Raw genomic sequence first — 20,764 nt, forward strand, 5'->3', positions numbered from 1 at the left:
GTTTTTCAAGGGGAATGCTTCCAGCTTTTGTCCATTCAGTACAATCTTAGCTTTGGGTTTGTTAAAGATGGCTCTTATTATTTTGACATATGTTTCTTCCACGCCTAGCTTTTTTAGGGTTTTTAACATGAAGACATGTTGAATTTTATTGAAAGACTTCTTCATCTATTGAGATGATTATGTGGTTTTTGTTTTCAATTCTGCTTCTGCTCTAAATCAAAAAGTATCTGAGATAAGTCTAAATCAATTTAGAAAGTTTATCTTGCCAAGGTAAAGGACGTGCTCCTGACACAGCCTCCAGAGGTCCTGACCACATGTGCCCAACGTGGTCAGGGCACAACTGGGTTTTATACATTTTAGGGAGATATGAGACATCAATCAATATATGTAAAATGTACATTGGTTCAGGCCAGAAAGGCAAGACAACTCGAAGCGAGGAGGGGATTTCTAGGTCATACATATATAAGAGACAACTGGTTGTATTCTTTTGAGTTTCTTTCTTTTTTTTAATATACTTTATGTTCTAGGCTATATGTGTAAAACGTGAAGGTTTGCTATATATGTATACACGTGCCATGTTGGTGTGCTGCACCCATTAACTCATCATTTACATTAGGTATATCTCCTAATGCTATCCCTCCCTCTCCCCCCACCCCACAAAAGACCCCAGTGTGTGATGTTCCCCTTCCTGTATCCAAGTGTTCTCATTGTTCAATTCCCACCTATGAGTGAGAACATGTGGTGTTTGGTTTTCTGTCCTTGCGATAGTTGCTGAGAATGATGGTTTCCAGCTGCATTCTTGTCCCTACAAAAAACATGAACTCATCCTTTCTTATGGCTGCATAGTATTCCATGGTGTATATGTGCCACATTTTCTTAATCCAGTCTGTCACTGATGGATATTTGAGTTGGTTTTGAGGAATCACCACACTGTCTTTCACAATGGTTGAACTACTTCACAGTCCCACCAACAGTGTAAAAGTTTTCCTATTTCTCCACATCTTCTCCAGCACCTATTGTTTCTTGACTTTTTAATGATTGCCATTCTAACTGGTGTGAGATGGTATCTCATGGTGGTTTTGATTTGCATTTCTCTGATGGCTAGTGATGATGAGCATTTTTTCATGTGTCTGTTGGCTGCATAAATGTCTTCTTTTGAGAAGTGTCTGTTCATATCCTTTGCCCACTTTTTGATGGGGTTGTTTGCTTTTTTCTTGTAAATTTGTTTGAGTTCTTTGTAGGTTCTGGATATTAGCCTTTTGTCACATGAGTAGATTGCAAAAATTTTCTCCCATTCTGTAGGTTGCCTGTTCATTCTGATGGTAGTTTCTTTCGCTGTGCAGAAGCTCTTTAGTTTAATTAGATCCCATTTGTCAATTTTGATTTTTGTTGCCATTGCTTTTGGTGTTTTAGACGTGAAGTCCTTGCCCATGTCTATGTCCTGAATGGTATTGCCTAGGTTTTCTTCTAGGGTTTTTATGGTTTTAGGTCTAACATTTAAGTCTCTAATCCATCTTGAATTAATTTTTGTATAAGGTGTAAGTAAGGGATCCATTTTCAGCTTTCTACTTATGGCTACCCAGTTTTCCCAGCACCATTTATTAAATAGGGAATCCTTTCCCCATTTCTTGTTTCTCTCAGGTTTGTCAAAGATCAGATGGTTGTAGATGTGTGGTATTATTTCTGAGGGCTCTGTTTTGTTCCATTGGTCTATATCTCTGTTTTTGTACCAGTACCATGCTGTTTTGGTTACTGTAGCCTTTTAGTATAGTTTGAAGTCAGGTATCGTGATTCCTCTAGCTTTGTTCTTTTGGCTTAGGATTTTCTTGGCAATGCAGGCTCTTTTTTGGTTCCATATGAACTTTAAAGTAGTTTTTTCTGGGGCCGGGCGCGGTGGCTCAAGCCTGTAATCTCAGCACTTTGGGAGGCCAAGACGGGCGGATCATGAGGTCAGGAGATCGAGACCATCCTGGCTAACATGGTGAAACCCCGTCTCTACTAAAATATACAAAAAACTAGCCAGGCGAGGTGGCGGGCGCCTGTAGTCCCAGCTACTCTGGAGGCTGAGGCAGGAGAATGGTGTAAATCCGGGAGGTGGAGCTTGCAGTGAGCTGAGATCCGGCCACTGTACTCCAGCCTGGGCGACAGAGCGAGATTCCGTCTCAAAAAAAAAAAAAAAAAAAAAAAGTATTTTTTTCCAATTCTGTGAAGAAAGTCATTGGTAGCTTGATGGGGATGGCATTGAATCTATAAATTACCTTGGGCAGTAAGGCCATTTTCATGATATTGATTATTCTATCCATGAGCATGGAATGTTCTTGCATTTGTTTGTGTCCTCTTTTATTTCATTGAGCAGTGGTTTGTAGTTCTCCTTGAAGAGGTCCTTCACATCCCTTGTAAGTTGGATTCCTAGGTATTTTATTTTCTTTGAAGCAATTGTGAATGGGAGTTCATTCATGATTTGGCTCTCTGTTTGTCTGTTATTGGTGTATAAGAATGCTTGTGATTTTTGCACATTGATTTTGTATCCTGAGACTTTGCTGAAGTTGCTTGTCAGCTTAAGGAGATTTGGGGCTGAGACAATGGGGTTTTCTAAATATACAATCATGTCATCTGCAAACAGGGATAATTTGACTTTCTCTTTTCCTAATTTAATATCCTTTATATCTTTCTCTTGCCTGATTGCCCTGGCCAGAACTTCCAACACTATGTTGAATAGGAGTGGTGAGAGATGGCATCCCTGTCTTGTGCCAGTTTTCAAGGGGAAAGCTTCCAGTTTTTGCCCATTCAGTATGATATTGGCTGTGGGTTTGTCATAAATAGCTCTTATTATTTTGAGATATGTTCCATCAATACCCAATTTCTTGAGAGTTTTTAGCATGAAGGGCTGTTGAATTTTGTCAAAGACCTTTTCTGCATCTATTGAGATAATTGTGTAGTTTTTGTTTTTGGTTCTGTTTATATGCTGGATTATGTTTATTGGTTTGCATATGTTGAACCAGCCTTGCATCCCAGGGATGAAACCCACTTGATCATGGTGGATAAGCTTTTTGATGTGCTGCTGGATTTGGTTTGCCAGTATTTTATTGAGGATTTTTGCATCTATGTTCATCAGGGATATTAGTCTAAAATTCTCTTTTTTTGTTGTGTCTCTGCCAGGCTTTGGTATCAGGATGATGTTGGCCTCATAAAATGAGTTAGGGAGGATTCCCTCTTTTTCTATTGATTGGAATACTTTCAGAAGGAATGGTAGCTTGATGGGGTACAGCTCCTCCTTGTACCTCTTGTAGAATTCGGCTGTGAATCCATCTGGTCCTGGACTTTTTTGGTTGGTAGGATATTAATTATTGCCTCAACTTCAGAGCCTGTTATTGGTCTATTCAGGGATTCAAATTCTTCCTGGTTTAGTCTTGGGAGAGTGTATGTGTCCAGGAATTTATCCATTTCTTCTAGGTTTTCTAGTTTATTTGCGTAGAGGTGTTTATAGTATTCTCTGATGGTAGTCTGTATTTCTGTGGGGTCAGTAGTGATATCCCCTTTATCATTTTTTATTGTGTCTATTTGATTCTTCTCTCTTTTCTTCTTTAGTCTTGCTAGTGGTCTATCAATTTTGTTGATCTTTTCAAAAAACCAGCTCCTGGATTCATTGATTTTTTGAAGGGTTTTTTGTGTCTCTATCTCCTTCAGTTCTGCTCTGATCTTATTTCTTGCCTTCTGCTAGGTCGCCACTCTCTTCTGGCTTGTAGAGTTTCTGCCGAGAGATCTGCTGTTAGTCTGATGGGCTTCCCTTTGTGGATAACCTGACCTTTCTCTCTGGCTGCCCTTAACGTTTTTTCCTTCATTTCAACTTTCGTGAATCTGACAATTATGTGTCTTGGAGTTGCTCTTCTCGAGGAATATCTTTGTGGTGTTCTCTATATTTCCTGAGTTCAAATATTGGCCTGCCTTGCTAGGTTAGGGAAGTTCTCCTGGATAACATCCTGCAGAGTGTTTTCCAGCTTGGTTCCATTCTCTCTGTCACTTTCAAGTACACCAGTCTGACGCAGATTTGTTCTTTTCACATAGTCCCATATTTCTTGGAGGCTTTGTTCATTTCTTTTTACTCTTTTTTCTCTGAACTTCTCCTCTCACTTCATTTCATTCATTTGATCTTCAATTACTGATACCCTTTCTTCCAGTTGATTGAGGTGGTTACTGAAGCTTGCGTATTTGTCATGTAGTTCTTGTGTCATGGTTTACATCTCTACCAGGTCGTTTAAGGACTTCTCTACATTCGTTATTCTAGTTAGCCATTCATCAAATCTTTTTTCAAGGTTTTAGTTTATTTATGCTGGGTTCATAGTTCCTCCTTTAGCTCAGAGAAGTTTGATCATCTGAAGCCTTCTTCTATCAACTCGTCAAAGTCATTCTCTATCCAGCTTTGTTCTGCTGCTGGCAAGAAGTTGTCTTCCTTTGGAGGGGGAGAGGCACTCTGATTTTTAGAATTTTCAGCTTTTCTGCACTGCTTTTTCCCCATCTTTGTGGTTTTATCTACCTTTGGTCTTTGATGATGGTGATGTACAGATGGGGTTTTGGTGTGGATGTCTTTCTGTTTGTTAGTTTTCCTTCTAACAGTCAGGACCCTCAGCTGCAGGTCTGCTGGAGTTTGTTCGAGGTCCACTCCAGACCTGTTTGCCTTGGTATCAGCAGCAGAGGCTGCAGAAGAGTGAATATTGCTGAACAGCAAATGCTGCTGTCTGATCATTCCTCTGGAAGCTTCCTCTCAGAGGTGTACCCGGCCATGTGAGGTGTAAGGTGTCAGTCTGCCCCTAGTGGGGGATGTCTCCCAGTTAGGTTACTCCGGAGTCAGGGACCCACTTGAGCAGTCTGTCCATTCTCAGATTTCAGACTTGGTGCTGGGAGAATCAGTACTCTCTTCAAAGCTGTCAGACAGGGACATTTATATCTGCAAAGGTTTCTGCTGCCTCTTGTTTGGCTATGCCCTGTCCCCAGAAGTGCAGTCTACAGAGGCAGGCTGACCTCCTTGAGCTGCAGTACGAGCTTCCTGGCCACTTTGTTTATCTACTTAAGCCTCAGCAATGGCAGGTGCCCCTCCCGCAGCCTCGCTGCTGCCTTGCAGTTAGATATCAGGCTGCTGTGCTAGCAATGAGGGAGGCTGCGTGGCCGTGGGACCCTCTGAGCCAGGCACAGGATATAATCTCCTGGTGTGCCATTTGCTAAGACCCTTGGTAAAGCACAGTCTTAGGATGGGAGTGACCCGATTTTCCAGGTGTTGTGTGTCACAGTCTCCCTTGGCTAGGAAAGGGAATTCCCTTCCCCCTTACGCTTCCTGGGTGAGGCGATGCCTCGCCCTGCTTCAGCTCTTGCTCATTGGGCTGCACCCACTGTCCTGCATCCACTGTCCAACATGCCCCAGTGAGATGAAACTGGTACCTCAGTTGGAAATGCAGAAATCACCCGCCTTCTGTGTCACTCACACTGGGACCTGGAGGCTTTAGCTGTTCCTATTTGGCCATCTTGGCACCCTCTCTCTTTTGAGTTTCTGATTAGCCTTTCACTGAATGCACAATTTACAGGAATAGTCATTTATTCCTTAGTCTGGCTTAGTGAAATAATAGGGCAAATGGAGCAATCAGATATGCATTTATGTCACAAGAGCAGAAGGATTACTTTTGAGTTCTGCCTGTCCTTTGTCTACAAGGAATTTCCCTGTGGGCAAATTGTGAGGGAGGTATGCAGCCTTTTTATATTTGTAGCTATCTTATTTAGGAATAGAATGGGAGGCAGGTTTTCCCGAAGCAGCTGCCAGCTTGACTTTTCCCTTTGGCTTAATGATTTTGGGGTCCTGAGATTTATTTTCCTTTCAAAATGTGATGAATCATGCTTATTGATTTGCATACGCTGAGCCAACTTTGCAACTTCACAGATTTTTGATGTGCTGCTAGATTCAGTCTGCTTATTTTGTTGAGGATTTTTGCATCTGTGCTCATCAAGGATGTTGGCCTGAAGTTTTCTTTTCTTCTTGTGTCTTTGCTTTGTTTTGGTATCAGGACAATGCTGGCCTTATAGAGTGTGTTACAGACCATTCAAATTTTTGGAATGGTTTCAACAGGAATGATACCGCTTTTCTTTATACATCTGGTAGAATTCAGCTGTGAACCTATATCTAGTCCTGGACTTTTCTGTTTGGTAGGCTTTTTATTACTGATTCAATTTCAGAATTCATTATTGGTCTGTTCAGGGATTCAATTTCTTTAATTTTGGGAGGTTGTGTTTTTCCATCAATTTATCCATTTCTTCTAAGTTTTCTGCCTTGTGTGCACAGAGGTGTTTGAAGTAGTCCCTGAGGGGTTTTGTATTTCTGTGGGGTTGGTGGTAACATCCCCTTTGTCATTTCTGATTGTGTTATTTGGACCTTCTCCCTTTTTTTCTTTATTAGTCTAGATAGCAGTCTATCTTATTTATTATTTCAAAAATCCAACTCCTGGACTCATTGTTTGTTTTTACTTTTTTTTTTGCATTTTGATTTCCTTCATTTCAGCTTTGATTTTGGTTATTTCTTGCCTTCTGCTAGCTTTAGGTTTGGTTTGCTCTTCTTTCTCTAGTTCCTCAAGGCGTGATGGTAGGTTGTTAATTTGAGATCTCTCTAACTTTGATGTGGGCATTTAGCATTATAAACTTCCCGCTTAACACTGCTTTAGCTGCATCCCTGAGATTCTGGTATGTTGTATCTTTGTTCTCATTAGTTTCAAAGAATTTCTTGATTTCTGCCTTAATTTCATTGTTCACCCAAAAGTCATTCAGGAGCACATTGTTTAATTTCCATGTAATCATATGGTTTTGCTTTGAGTGATTCTCTTTCCTTCTTTCTTTTCTTTCTTTCTTCCTTCCTTCCTTTCTTTCTTTTTTTTTTTAGAGATGAGGTCTCAGTATGCTGTCCAAGTTAGTTGTAAATTCCTGGGTTCAAGTGACCCTCCTGCTTCAGCCTCCCAAAGTGCTGAGGTTATAGGTATGAGCTAGTGCACATGCCTGTGATTTTCTTAGTATTGATTTCTGCTTTTCTTGTGCTGTGATCCAAGAGGGCTGTGATTCAAATTTTTGTGAATTTGCTGAAGATTGTTTCATGGCCAATTGTGTGGTCAATGTTAGAGTATGTGCCATATGCAGATGAGAGGAATGTATACTCTGTTGGTTTGAGGTGGAGAGTTCTGTAGATATCTATTACGTCCATTTGGTCAAGTGCAAAGTTCAGGTCCTCAATATCTTTGTTAGTTTTCTTCCCCACTGATCTATCTAATACCGTCAGTCGGGTGTTGGAGTTTCTAACTATTATTTTGTGGTTATCTAAGTCTCTTCATAGATCTTTAAGAGCTTGCTTTATGAATCTGGATGCTCTTGTGTTGGGTGCATATATATTTAGGATAGTTAGGTCTTCCTGTTGAATTGACCCTTTTATTATTATGTAATGCCCTTTTTAAAAAATTTCTTCATTGATTTAAAGTCCGTTTTGTTTGAAATTAGAATAGCAACCCTTGCTTTTTTCTGTTTTCCATTTGCTTGGTAAATTTTTCTCCATCCCTTTACTTTGAGCCTATAAGTGTCATTGCATGTGACATGAGTCTCTTGAAGACAGTATACCATTGGGTCTTGCTTCTTTATCCAACTTGGCACTCTGTGCCTTTTAATTGAGGCATTGAGCCCATTTACATTCAAGGTTAATATTCATCTGTGCAGATTTGATCCTGTCATCATGTTGTTAGCTGGTTATTTTGCAGACTTGTTTATGTGGTTGCTTTACAGTGTCAATGATCTGTGTACTTAAGTGTCTTTTTCTAGTGGCCAGTAATGGTCTTTTCTTTCCATATGTAGCACTCCCTTAAGGACCTTTGTAAGGCAAGTCTGGTGGTAACAAATGTCCTTAATGTTTGCTTATCTGAAAAGGATCTTATTTCTCCCTAGCTTATCATAGCTATCTTAATCTTAGTTTGGCTGATATAAAGTTTTCAGTTGGAATTTTTCTTTTAGAATGCTGAATATAGGCCCCCAATCTCTTCTGGCTTGTAGCATTTCTGCTGAAAGGTCTGCTGTTAGCCTGATGGGGTTCCCTTTGTAGGTGACCTGCCCCTCCTCTCTAGCTGTCTTTAACATTTTTTCTTTCATTTTGACCTTGGAGAACCTGAGGACTATGTGTCTTGGGGATGGTTGTCTTGTGTAGTATCTCACAGGGGTTCTCTTCACTTCCTGAATTTGAATTTTGGCTCCTCCAGCAGGGTTGGGAAAAGTTCCATGGATATATCCTGGAAGATGTTTTCCAACTTGCTTCCCTTCACGCTCTCTTTCAGAGATACCAATGAGTCACAGGTTTCTTCTCTTTACATGATCCCATATTTCTCAGAAGTTTTGTTTATTATTCTTTAATCTTTTTTTCTTCATTTTTATCTGAGTTATTTTGAAGAACCAGTCTTAAACTCTGAGATTCTTTCCTCAAGTTTGTCAATTCTCTGTTAATATTGCAATTATATTCTGGAATTCTTTAAGTGACTTTTTCAGCTCCATCAGATCAGTATGGTTCTTTCTTAAAATAGCTGTTTTGTATTTTATCACCTGCATCATTTTATTGTATGCCATAGAATCCTTGGATTGAGTTTCAAGTTTCTCCTGAATCTCAATTATCTTTATTTCTATCTATATTCTGAATTCTAATTCTGTCACTTCAGCTGTTTCAGCCTGCTTAGAACCACTGCTGGGGAACTAGTATGGTCATTTGGAGGTAAGAAGACACTATGGCTTTCTGAGTTGCCAGAATTCCTGTGCTGGTTCTTTCTCATTTGCATGGGCTGACATTCCTACAATATTTGAAGTTGCTTTCCTTTGGATGAGTTTTAAATTTTTTTGCTTTTATCTTCTTTGATGCCCTTGGGAGTTTGATTGTTATATAAGGTTGGTTAAGTTGACTGTCTTCATTTCTGGAATTTTAGGAGACCAAGGATCAGCTCAGCACTTCTGGGATGCATGCTATAACTCTGGGGGGCTGGTACCGGGTCCCTGGCTTTGTTCTCTGGCTGCTGGAGGTTAGGACCACTGGCAACAATACTCCAGTGGGTGATGCCAGCCAAAGTGCTTCTTTGGGGCAGTGGTAGCAGGATCTATGCTTGTTCACAAATGCCAACAAGAGTGGGAGCAAGGCGGGGACCATGCTCGGCAACTTAGGTGGGGTGCTGGTGGGCTTGGGGGCACTCGCCTTTTTGTACACATTCACATGGTGCTGGTGTGTGCACAGGGAGAAGGCACTGGTGGGGACAGCGCTATCGGCTCCATGTGTGTGTTTTTACCGGCAGCAGCAGCAATGGTAGTACAGGGTGGGGGACTGGGCCACTGGCCTCCATGCACTTACATCAGCAACAGTGGCATGGTGGGGTGCATGTGCACACCCATGCCAGAGAAGGAGGGCAGGCACCATGCTGGCTAAGCAGTGTGGAGTGGACTTGGGCAAATGAGTGCAGGCAAAGTGACATGAAGGAGGCTGCAGTCAGGGGAGGATGTGGGTGGGTTGGTGCACATTGGCACAGGCTGCTTTTTTGGAGCTCTCAAATGGTATGACAACAAAGGATCTATGATATGGATCCACAAAACGCACCCTAGTTGGGCATCTGAGGCTGCACTGCAAGCAGACTTGGACAGGCCAAGAAGAGTCTAGCAGACAGTGGGGCACTCAGATAAGACTGATCACATCTCATAGGCAAGACGGTCCTGTTCTGTTCAGGTTCAATAGCTCCTGTAAGGCTAAACTCTCCTAGGGGAGCGTGGTGAGCCTTGAGAGATGGGCATCACTGGCCATGCTCCACTTCAGACATTCCTGCACCAAACCCCCTGGGCTCCTTGCAGGCTGGAGTCCTGCCTCTACTACCTCTCTAAGCAGCTATCCTTGACAGCTTAAGTGTCCATGGGGGCGATGGGGTCTTCGGCTGTCAGGATTCCAGAGGTCCATGGTGAGGGTGGGTCAGTCCTTGCCCATTCAACTCATCCTTTCCCCAAGAGTCATTGGGGGCCAGGAATAAATCCTAGTATGCAGTAGCCCCATGCAGTGTTCCCAGCTTCCTCTCCCTTCAGCTGAGTATCTGGGTCCTCCCTCTGTCCACTCTTAATGCCTTTCCTCCAAAGATCTGCTAAATGCGCACAAGTCTTCCTGATGTCCTGGTCCCTCAGTGACAGATGTTCCTCCTGGCTGCCTCTAGTTGGCCATCTTGAATCTTAAATTTCTTAGGGATAATAAAGGTAATTGTGGCTAAGTGTATTTAAATCACCATCATGGGTAATAGAAAAGGAAGAAGAAAAACAAAGACTTTTCACCAAAAAGGTAAGTCTGAAGGAACGAATACTTTCCAGGTGGGAGAAAGGGCATTCCAGGCCAAGGTTACACAAGCAGGAAGGTACAGGATGAGGACAAAACATGAGGTCTTTCAGTCATTGGACAAACATTGTATAAGGACCACTATAGGCATAATTCTTAGCACTGAGATTATGTGAGAGCAGTGAACAAGCACCAAGAGCAGTGAACAAGGGCCAACCTCCCTGCCTTAGCAGTTTTGCATTCTAGTGGTGGGGGTGGAAGGAGGGAGGGCTGGAGAGGACAGATAATAATGATGAGTGGAGAGCCTTCCAGGCAGAAGAAACTCCCTACTGACATATCCTAAGGAAAAGTGTGTCCAGGTGTGTCGGAACAACAGCTGGGAAGTCAATGTGCTTAGAAGGGATAAATCTATGAGAGAACAGAAGGAGAGAATTTTCCAGAATTACTGAGAGAGTTTTAGGACATTATTTAAATTTTGGCTTCTAATAATAGGATGAACTTATTAAGGAGAGGAATGGGATGAGCTGACCCAGTGATAAGCTGTTAAAAGAATCACTTTGGCTTCTGTGTTGAGAACAGACTTCAAGGAATATGAGTAAAGGCAGAAAAGCCAAACAAGAGGCCACTGTGTCACAGCTGCTGATAGGCTGGGAAAGGTAAAGTGTGAGAATTAACCAATGGTAGAGCAGTCACAGTGACCTTGATAGGAGCAGGTCTACTGAGGCGGCAAGGGTGAAATCTGGTTTGAGTGGGTCCAACAAAGAATGGAAAGAGAGGAATTAGGAAAATGTTGAGATGTGTCTATTCCATTTAGTGCTGCAATAAAGAAATCTGAGATCGGATAACTTATAAAGAAAATAAATCTGGCTGGGTGCAGTGGCTCAGGCCTATAATCCAAGCACTTTGGGAAGCCAAGGCAGGGGAATTACTTGAGTCCAGGAGTTTTGAGACCAGCCTAGATAACATAGCAAAACCCTTTCTCTACAAAAAAAATTTAAAAATTAGCCAAGTATGGTGGCACGCACCTGTAATCCCAGCTACTAAAGAGGCTGAGGTGGGAGAATCACTTGAGCGTGGGAGGTCAAGGCTGCAGTGAGCTGAGATGGTGCCACTGCACTCCAGCCTGGGTGACAGAGCAAGATCCTGTCTCAAAAAAAAAAAAAAAAAAAAAAAAAGAAAAGAAAAATATTTTATTTGGCTCACAATTCTCGTGACTGGAAAATTCAAGACTGGACATCTGCATCTCAAGCTGCCTCCACTCAGAGCAGAAGGCAGAAGGTGAGCCAGTGTGTACAGAGATCACACGGCCAGAGAGGAAGTAAGGTAGTGGATGGGGGGCAGGGGGTAGAAAAGTGCCAGCCTCTTGTGAACAACCAGCTCTCCCAGAAACTAGTAGAGTGAGAACTCACCATTAAGGAAGGGCACTAAGCTATTCATGAGGAATCTATCTTCAAGATCCAAGCACCTCCCATTAGGCCATATCTCCAACACTGGGGGTCAAATATCAACATGAAGTCTGGAGGGGACAAATAAACCACATTCAAACCATAGCAAGGTGTTTGGCTGTGTAAAAAAAATAAACCAGAAAAATGGGGCAGTAGCTAGAGCAGATGAGAGATCAAAAGAAAGGCTTAATTTTTAATTAGACAAAGTACAGATTATGTACTGATGAACAATCCATTGATGGATAATGATATTAACTGATTGATATGGATTAATATATAATTAATAGCAATTGAGTGAGTTGGGAGTCTGTGGCAGGTGGATCACTTGAGGCCAGGAGTTTGAGACCAGCCTGGGTGACGGAGCAAGACCCTATCTCAAAGTCAACTGATAAGACAGAAGGAGGGAACAATTGCTGCTGTAATTACCTTGAATAAATGAAAGAAGAAGAGCTGTTGGGCACACATGAAGGGGCTGCTCTTAGCTAGGATCATGGACAGTCCACCCACAGAAACATCAGGGAAGGCAGAGTATGTAGACCCAGGTGCAGAAGGTGATGGACAGGTGGTGAGCGCCAAGAAGGTCTATTCAGATCACTTCTGTTTTCTTAAGGAAACTGACAGAGCGATGATGGGACAGGTATGAGAGGTCAGAAGAAAGAAGAGAAGGTGTGAAAACTAGGTATCCAGGAGAGTGTGTTTATTATCAGAAGAGTTATCTAGGAGAAGGTGAATGTTCCAGGGAAATGTGTGATCGCCACACAGAATTAAGGGCCCACTCAAGGTTGGGGTCATTCAGAGTAAGCCCGGGAAGCATGGTTGTGTGTCTTTCTGCAATTATATTACACTGGGTGGGTTTAGTTGGGTGCTGAGAGTTATGCAAGGGAGTTATTATAATGACTTATCGTAGGATTTAAACCAGGTAAAGAGAATAGTGAGAATATAATGTGGGGTGAGAAGAACTAGGAAGAGTGAGCTGCAAAGATTAGAGGTGGTAAAGACTGAGATGATGGCTTGAATGTGAGATGACACAGTTTAAAGTAGGTCCATGGGAGTAGAGTGGCTGATACAGAGAGAGAACAAAATTGTTGTAAAAGGGGAAGTCAAGGAACCATGAAATCTAGCTACTGGAAGATCATCTACTTGGATGCTGAAATCGGGTGTCACTTCAGAGAATAGCAGTGAACCTGAAGGTAAAAATCTTCAAAAAAAACAGGGAGAAGAACTCAGGAAGTTCATAAATGTTTGTACTGTGGAATAATAGAGTATGCCAATCTGCTAATGTGAGACTAAAAACTGGGGTAGTGGTAGGGTGGAGGGGGGAATATGGTCCAGAAGTGACCAGAAGGAGAAGGGAGGACTTCCACTCTGCTTCAGAGTCGGGGTAGGAGGCCTGTGAACTGCCACACTAGAGAGGGCCACAAGGGAGCAGCATCCTCAGGACGAACAGAGTTTCTATTATAGCAAAAAGGAGACTAGAAGGAATTTGCTTCGGGTGACCAGGTTTAGCAATATTAAAGCATCAAAACATAACATCCAGTATGAGGGTGGTAGTGTATGCCCATAATCCCTTTCTGAGGCTGAGGGCAGAGGCATGAGAGGCTCATGCTCGCTTGCTCTCTCACTCTCTTTTTATGTGCATGTGTGTGTGTGTGTAAATATATAGGGTTTAAGTATATGTAAAATACAGTTTAGAGTATATGTCTATTATATATATATAACCATATATAATGTCAAAGTCATCCTGACAAAATTATGTATAATTCACCGTATTTTCTGAGGCAAAATATATTTAGTATCCAAACCTGTAACACAGTCACAACTCTTATTTTCCAAGCAGATCATGATAAACATTATATTCTATAGGAACATCTCCATACCGAAGATGATACCTGCTGATAAAAGGTTGAGAATTATGGCAGAGGAAGGTGATGCAGAATTGTCTCTGAGGTGGAACCAGACAAGATGCTGGGAAAGAGGGAGAGACCAGAGTAGAGAGACTCTCAACGGTTTGTTTTAGGGGACAGGGAGGATGAATATGCCAAATATGCCAACGAAGGAGATGGGGAAGAGGACAAGGAGACATAAATGCTTCATTGAAATATGTTATATTTGAGATGCCTTTAGGCTAACAAGTTGGGATGTCCAGGAGCCGCCAGAAAAAGGAATCTAGAATTCATAGAGTAATGAGGCTGGAGAGACAGATTTAGGAGTCATGATACAGGTATGTGGCAACTGAAATAGATGAGTGGGTGAAACTTCTCAGTCTTGGGCTCCAGAGGTGACAGAACAGCAGCTCACTTGGCAGTAGTCAGCCCATGCTAACTACTAAAAAAAATCTCGTAATGTGTTGTCTATTTTGAGTCAAAACACATTTATTTTATTTTATTATTATTATTTTTCTTGAGACGGAGTTTTGCTCTTGCTGCCCAGGCTGCAGTGCAATGGTGTGATCTCGGTTCACGGCAACCTCCACCTCCTGGGTTCAAGCGATTCTCCTGCCTCAGCCTCCCAAGTAGCTGGGATTACAGGCATGCACCACCATGCTCGGCTAATTTTGTTGTAATTTTAGTAGAGACAGGGTTTCTTCATGTTGGTCAGGCTGGTCTTGAACTCTTGACCTCGGTGATCCACCTGCCTCAGCCTCCCAAAGTGCTGGAACTACAGGTGTGAGCCACCATGCCCAGTCCAAAACATATTTAATATCTACTCCTGTAATAGGTGTGAGCAAGTTTTTGGACGTTAAGGCAGATTGGGGGTTACCATGCTCAGCCACATTGGATCTTATGGCAAAAAAAAAAAAAAAAAAAATCAGTAACACTGATCCTGTCTGTATTGTTCAACAGGGCCTCCAAAAAATTCATGTCTACCCAGAGCCTCAGAATGTGATCTTCTTTGGAAAAGGTCTTTGCAAACATAATTATTTAAAATGTGGTCATTTTGGATTACAATGGGCCCTAAGTCCAGTGACTGGTGTCCTCAAAAGAAAAGGAGAGGACACAGAGACACATAGGGAAGAACTCGTGATGATGGAGGTACAGATGAGTGGAGACAAGCCAACAAACACCAAGGATTGCTGGCAATGACCAGAAGCTAGCAGAGAGGCATGAGGTTTCCTCCTGAGAGCCCCGGCCTCCAGAACTGACAGAAAAGAAATGTATGCTCTTTTAAGCCACCCAGTTTTGGGTACTTTGTTACAGCAGCCCTAGGAAAATAATATACTGTCTTTATCTAAAACTTTGATATTTGATTCTAGATTGCTTGGCATTAGATTTAATTTTCTTTAATACTTCATGAAAATATTTATTTGGATTACTGAGTTTTTAAGGCATAGCCTTAAATTTTACAGCTGAAGCAAGTGCCTCACTCACCTCATCCTAGTCCCAGCCCTGGGAATGTTTTTTTTTTTTTTTGAGGCGGAGTCTCGCTCTGTCGCCCGGACTGGAGTGCAGTGGCCGGATCTCAGCTCACTGCAAGCTCCGCCTCCGGGTTTACGCCATTCTCCTGCCTCAGCCTCCCGAGTAGCTGGGACGACAGGCGCCCGCCACCTCGCCCGGCTAGTTTTTGTATTTTTAGTAGAGACGGGGTTTCACCGTGTTAGCCAGGATGGTCTCGATCTCCTGACCTCGTTTTAATTACTTTTATTAAGATATCAACAGGCAAGTTTCCCCTCAGTCTATTTCCAGACATACATATATATTCAAATAATAAAGAGTAAAAGCAAGCATGATTTCTAAATAAAAGGGCTTTCAACAGGGCATGATTACATGTTCTCCCTCACTGAAGAAACACAACTCGTCTCAGAAGGGATACAGATACTGGCATATCTTGTTTTAAAACAGCAGCCACAGTCTGTTAATTCCATCTGCTTCCCATGAGAAAGAAAAATCATCCCAGGGCAGTTTAACTGACCTTCACCCACCTGTAGGGGGTTTTATGAATATGTAGTCCCTTTGGGAAAATATCTGAAGAAAAATTCTTCAGAGTTCAATATGAGTATGAGAGGGCTGAATAAAGTAAGTGGCAGTTTTTAAACAGGGTCCTAAGTTTTTTTATACTCTTCATGGAGAGGTAGAGGGGGTAGCATCTATGGCCACACCTCTTGACTATGGGCAGGCTTGTGACTGCTTCAACCAACAGACTACTGTGGACGTGATACTGAAGCTTGGTATTATATTAGGCAATACAGCCTTGTGCACTAGAACACTCACGCTTGGAACCCTGAACTGCCTGGTAAAAAGTCTGACTACCCTGAGATCACTAGCTGTAAGGAAACCAAATCATATAAGGCAGCCAGGTATGAGTGTTCCCATCAGCGATTCTAGTCTTTGAGCCAGCCCAGCTTAAGAGATGAGAGCTGACCCCACAAGAAGGGGAGATTATTCCTGTCGTGTCCGATGTGAATTGCCCCAAAATCCATGAACATAAGAAATGGTTGTTTCAAGATGCTTAATAAGGGCCAATTTGCTATGTAGTGATAGTAGCTGCAACAGAGTATGACAGTCAAAGATATTTGTATCAATATGAATTAACAGATTACTTATCCAAAATATTTCAATCATCTACAGAATAGATGTTTGAAAGTTCACAATACTTTGGAATAAAATATTTTCTAAGTAATCTGAAGTAAAACATTATTTGCAAACATATGTTGACCCACAAGAGGTTTTCCATTATAGCTTTACAGTAATTAAATACACAAAGACCAATCCCTTGCTAATCTTTCTGTTCAAATTGTTTAATTGTGAGAGCTTCTGTCTTCTTTGTAAGACAAAAGGATAAGGTTAATAAACTTTGTCCTTTGAACTCTTGTTTCAAATTTTATCCCCTGAGTGTAGATGTTGTCAAAATGTACTCTCAAGCTTCCCAATAATGGAGTTGGATAGCACTTTTCTGGTGAGGATATTATTTCATGTCTGTATGTTCTAAAAGTTCTAGCAGTGTAACACTATTGCTGATTTTAAAGACTGATACAGTCATTTGTTTGTTTTTTAAAACTACAAAAATTAAATTAACCTCCAACAATGCTCCTACTTTCCCCTCCCCATTAAAATGCTGTATACAGTAAGGATAATAAAGTCCTATACATATTTAAAACTGTCCTTGCAATAAGCAAGCTTCATATTTCTACCATCCTGGGATCCAGGTTTCCAACTACTTTATGGTTCACTTATAAACTTAAAGAACCACCACCTTGGAAGGTAGAATTTTTTGAAAAAGAGAACAAGATCGAATAATGGTGCTACTGTGATTTGTAGAGGTCAGGGCAGAAATATAGCATTATACAGATATGGGAATAATTTGTCCTAACATAAATGTTTAGATTGAAGATCATAGAGTACTATCATTTGTCTCCACTATCCAACTACCAAATGTCACCAAAATGAACAATTATCTTTAAATAATGGAATACACAGCAGTTTATTTTCTTTCAATATAGGTTCCTGAAACATAAATCAAACTTCAGGAATATCTTCAAATACTTTATCAAAATATATGTGCCAATCAATTTCTGCAAGTTACTGTTGACCAAGCAGAATTACAAACACCAAAGAAACAAATTGGGGGGGGGGGGGCCACAGTGGCTCACAACAGTAATCCCAACACTTTGGGAGGTCGAGGCGGGCAAATGACTTGAGACAAGGAACTTGGGACCAGCCTGGCCAATATGGTGAGACTCTATCTCTACTAAAAATGCAAAAATTAGACACATGTAGTGGCACCGGCCTGTAGTCCCAGCTACTGGGGAGTCTGACGCACTGAGAACCGCTTAAACCTGGGAGGCGGAGGCTGCAGTCAGCGGAGACCTGACCACTGCACCCCAGCTTGGGCAACAGAGCGAGACTGTCACAAATGAAAGAAAGAGATAGAGAGAGAAATTGGGAATAAAACAGCACACTTTCGTCGGTTGTTATGTTTTAGTAAATTCTATTATTCATTGTAAATTGGAAATTAGTTCTTTAATTACATGTTCAGAGACTAGAAAATTGGAAATAGCAGCCACAGTTCTGTCTTCTTGGAGGCGTATAGTCTTAGACAAGTAACCTTCTGGGTTTTAGCTTCCCAACTGTAGATCAAAGATAACAACATCCACTGGCAGAACTAGGCACAGGTGCCATCACACTGAAAAGGCTACTGAAAAGGGCATGTAGTCTGAAAACACTGATATTTTATTATTTCATAGAATAGTTCACAATACTTTGTCATTGAATAGAAAGTGAACACCTGTGATTACTTCGGGGATAGCTAAAGCTACAGATTTATTCCTAAAAGACCCAAATCATATAAGGAAATGCATTACAGATGAATATACAAAGATTGATTGGAAATATGCGCTTCCTAGATTTTGTAGAATCCACAGATATGTTATTTGGAATTGAGTTTTGCAACATTTTAAGTACCTCTCTGCTTATATGGATGGCTTTTCTCCTGTTTCTGCTTTTTTGTTTTTGTTTTGAAACTGGGTTTCACTCTGTTGCTCAGGCTAGAGTGCAGTGGTGCAAAGGGTCCTCCGCCTCAGCCTCCCACAGTGCTGGGATTACAGGCATGAGCCACAGACCCAGGCCCTCTGGTTCTAATTAACTCCTTACACACACCGCGCTCCCTCTTCTACTGACCCCATGTCTCTCTCTCTTTGCTTCACCATTCACACACACTCCTACTTTCACAGGATAGCTGTGGAAGAAAATAGAGGGCAGCTTTTACCAGACAAAGTTTTATGTCTGTCTGTATATGAACTTTTTCACCTCCCCCCCCAAAAAAAAACAGGCTTAGGACAAGAAAACAAGCCTTATGAAAAGACGTTTTAAAAATAATTATATTTCTTTTTATGGCCTTTTAAGGGAAAGGAAAGTTGGCTCCACCATCAAGGAAACAGAAGTTAAAGGGACAGAGGAAGCAAACGGGAATGGGGGGGGGAGACAAGGAAAATTCAGGAAAGGAACCAAAAACATGGAAAGGGGAGAACAGACAAGTGAGAGTGGAAGATAAGAGGCCCTGGACGGCCAGGTACTGCGGGTCCTAAGGGCGGCAGTACTCAAGCGGGCCCTGGTGGTGTCCCTGTGAAAACAGTGGCCCCAACTCCACCTCCCTCGGGCAAGTCACAGAAATCTTTGAGACTAATTAGCTGTAAATTGCAGACAAAACCTTCAGCCCTTATAAGTTTATTTCTTTTCTAATGCACTTGGATTTTCATTTGGTCTTTAGTTTACAAAAAGATTAACCATTTCTCGAAGCTCTTTAACTGCTTTTTATGCCCCGCCTTTCAAGATGCTATTCCTGGGTAATTCAAACGAAAATTAAACTTAATTAAAATTACATTAATTTCATCAAGCTAGAATGGGCATCATACCTCCCAGCCCCCATATACAAAGTTGTCATTTTATATGGCTGGCGCTCCACTTTCCCCCAGTTCACACGCCAAGAGAACGCATGAACACAACCCAAAGCTTCCAAAGAAACCTAACAGCGAACACATTTTGCAGTTACTTCCTTTTAACAGAACTCCCAGGTTAAAAGGCGATGAACTAGCTCGAGGGGTGCCCGCGTTTTCGCCCTTTTAGGAAATGAACAGCTCAAAGGTTTAACTCGAAGTTTCAGGAAATGACAAAATTACTGTTACTTTTGCGCAGACGCAGGGAGGGTCAGGCGAGGGGTAACAGAGACGGACTAAGCCAGAGGATTCTGAGGCTTACCTCACAAGAGGCGGCGCCGCGGCGGGGGGAGAGGCCCAAAGGAAAGAACCGTCTACGTCACGGCCGCGCATGGGTAGAACCCTGGCAGGGAAGTTAGATCCGGCCGCCGGATGCAGCGGCTGGCGGAGGGATCTTCTCTACGGCAACCACGCGAAGCCGACTGCGCCGCGCATGAGCTGAGAGACCTAGTATTTTACGGCTTTCCGGTTGTGAGCCGCTCTTGCGGCGAGCCCCTGGGATTCCGAGAAATGACGAAGTGGGCGGGTTCCCCCTTCTCGACCGTTGTGAAGTCAATTCACCTCCCTCGGAACCTGCTGCCGGGTCTTGCACATGTTCCGTGGCAGAGCTGACCGCGATCGTTCCTGGCTTGAACGCCTTGAGGCTTGGCGGGGGCGGCCGGACCAGCAGGGTTTGCGGGGGACTCAGGCCACTTGTCTGATGGGGTGTAGGCAGCCGACTACCACTGAGCTCTGGGAAACGGGAAAGGGGAAACTGATCAGCCCCCTCTAGTCACTTACTCCACAGTGAAGCCCTCCAGGAAACCCACCTCCCTGCTTGACCTTTGATGGCCCTTTCAGGACTTGTGACGATTATGATATCGCCAAAGTTCTTCCGTGAAAATTGGAAATGCCATAATAATACTTGAATTCACTTATCCCAAACCTGTTACGAGGTTTCTTATCCAGAAGATGAAAGGCAGAGCAAAAAGCAAATGATCATCGTGGCGTTCACGTTTAAAACCAGTTCTTAGGCGGCACCGGGTCCGGGTCCTGTAGTCCTAGCTACATGGGAGGGTGAGGCGGGAGGATTGCTGAAGCCCGGGAGTTCGAGGACAGCCTGGGCAACATAGTGAGCCCTTGTCTCTAAAAAGACATAAGAAATGTTCCTGAAAGTTTTCATGACAGGGTGGAGTCGAAGCTTTTCCAGTATATGACTTATCTACTGCCACCTTTCTCCCTGAACTCCGACAGCACAGGGAAGAGTTCAGGTTGGGATTTATGTTTCCAGATCCAAAACTAAGCACAAGAGATCTTAAATCCCATGACGAAACACTGCCTGAAAGAGCTGACCACCAGATCCAGCTTCTGAGTTTGAAGCTGAGATCGTCCTGCTCGGGGTAGGATTGATTGAATGAATATAAATAAATTATAGGTATAAAAACATATAGTCCACAGCCACACTACCCTGAACTTGCCCTATCTCCTCTGATCTTGGAAGCTAAGCAGGGTCCGACCTGCTTAGCTAGTCCTTGAATGGGAGACCACCTGGAAACACTG

The 20,764-nt window shown here is 42.5% G+C and overlaps 1 long non-coding RNA gene across 2 annotated transcripts in view; it reads right to left on the bottom strand.

The window, feature by feature from the left end:
- LOC111550115 overlaps positions 1-19,521 on the bottom strand; it is a 105,262-nt gene extending 85,741 nt beyond the window's left edge. For both annotated transcript variants that reach the window (XR_002733926.1, XR_002733925.1), the window contains exon 1: positions 19,488-19,521. This is a non-coding gene — a long non-coding RNA (uncharacterized LOC111550115). The remainder of the gene's footprint in view (positions 1-19,487) is intronic.
- Between the last annotated feature and the right edge of the window lie 1,243 nt (positions 19,522-20,764).

The sequence above is a fragment of the Piliocolobus tephrosceles genome, chromosome 2 (assembly GCF_002776525.5).
Source record: "Piliocolobus tephrosceles isolate RC106 chromosome 2, ASM277652v3, whole genome shotgun sequence".
In the NCBI taxonomy this organism is placed as follows: Eukaryota; Metazoa; Chordata; class Mammalia; order Primates; family Cercopithecidae; genus Piliocolobus; species Piliocolobus tephrosceles.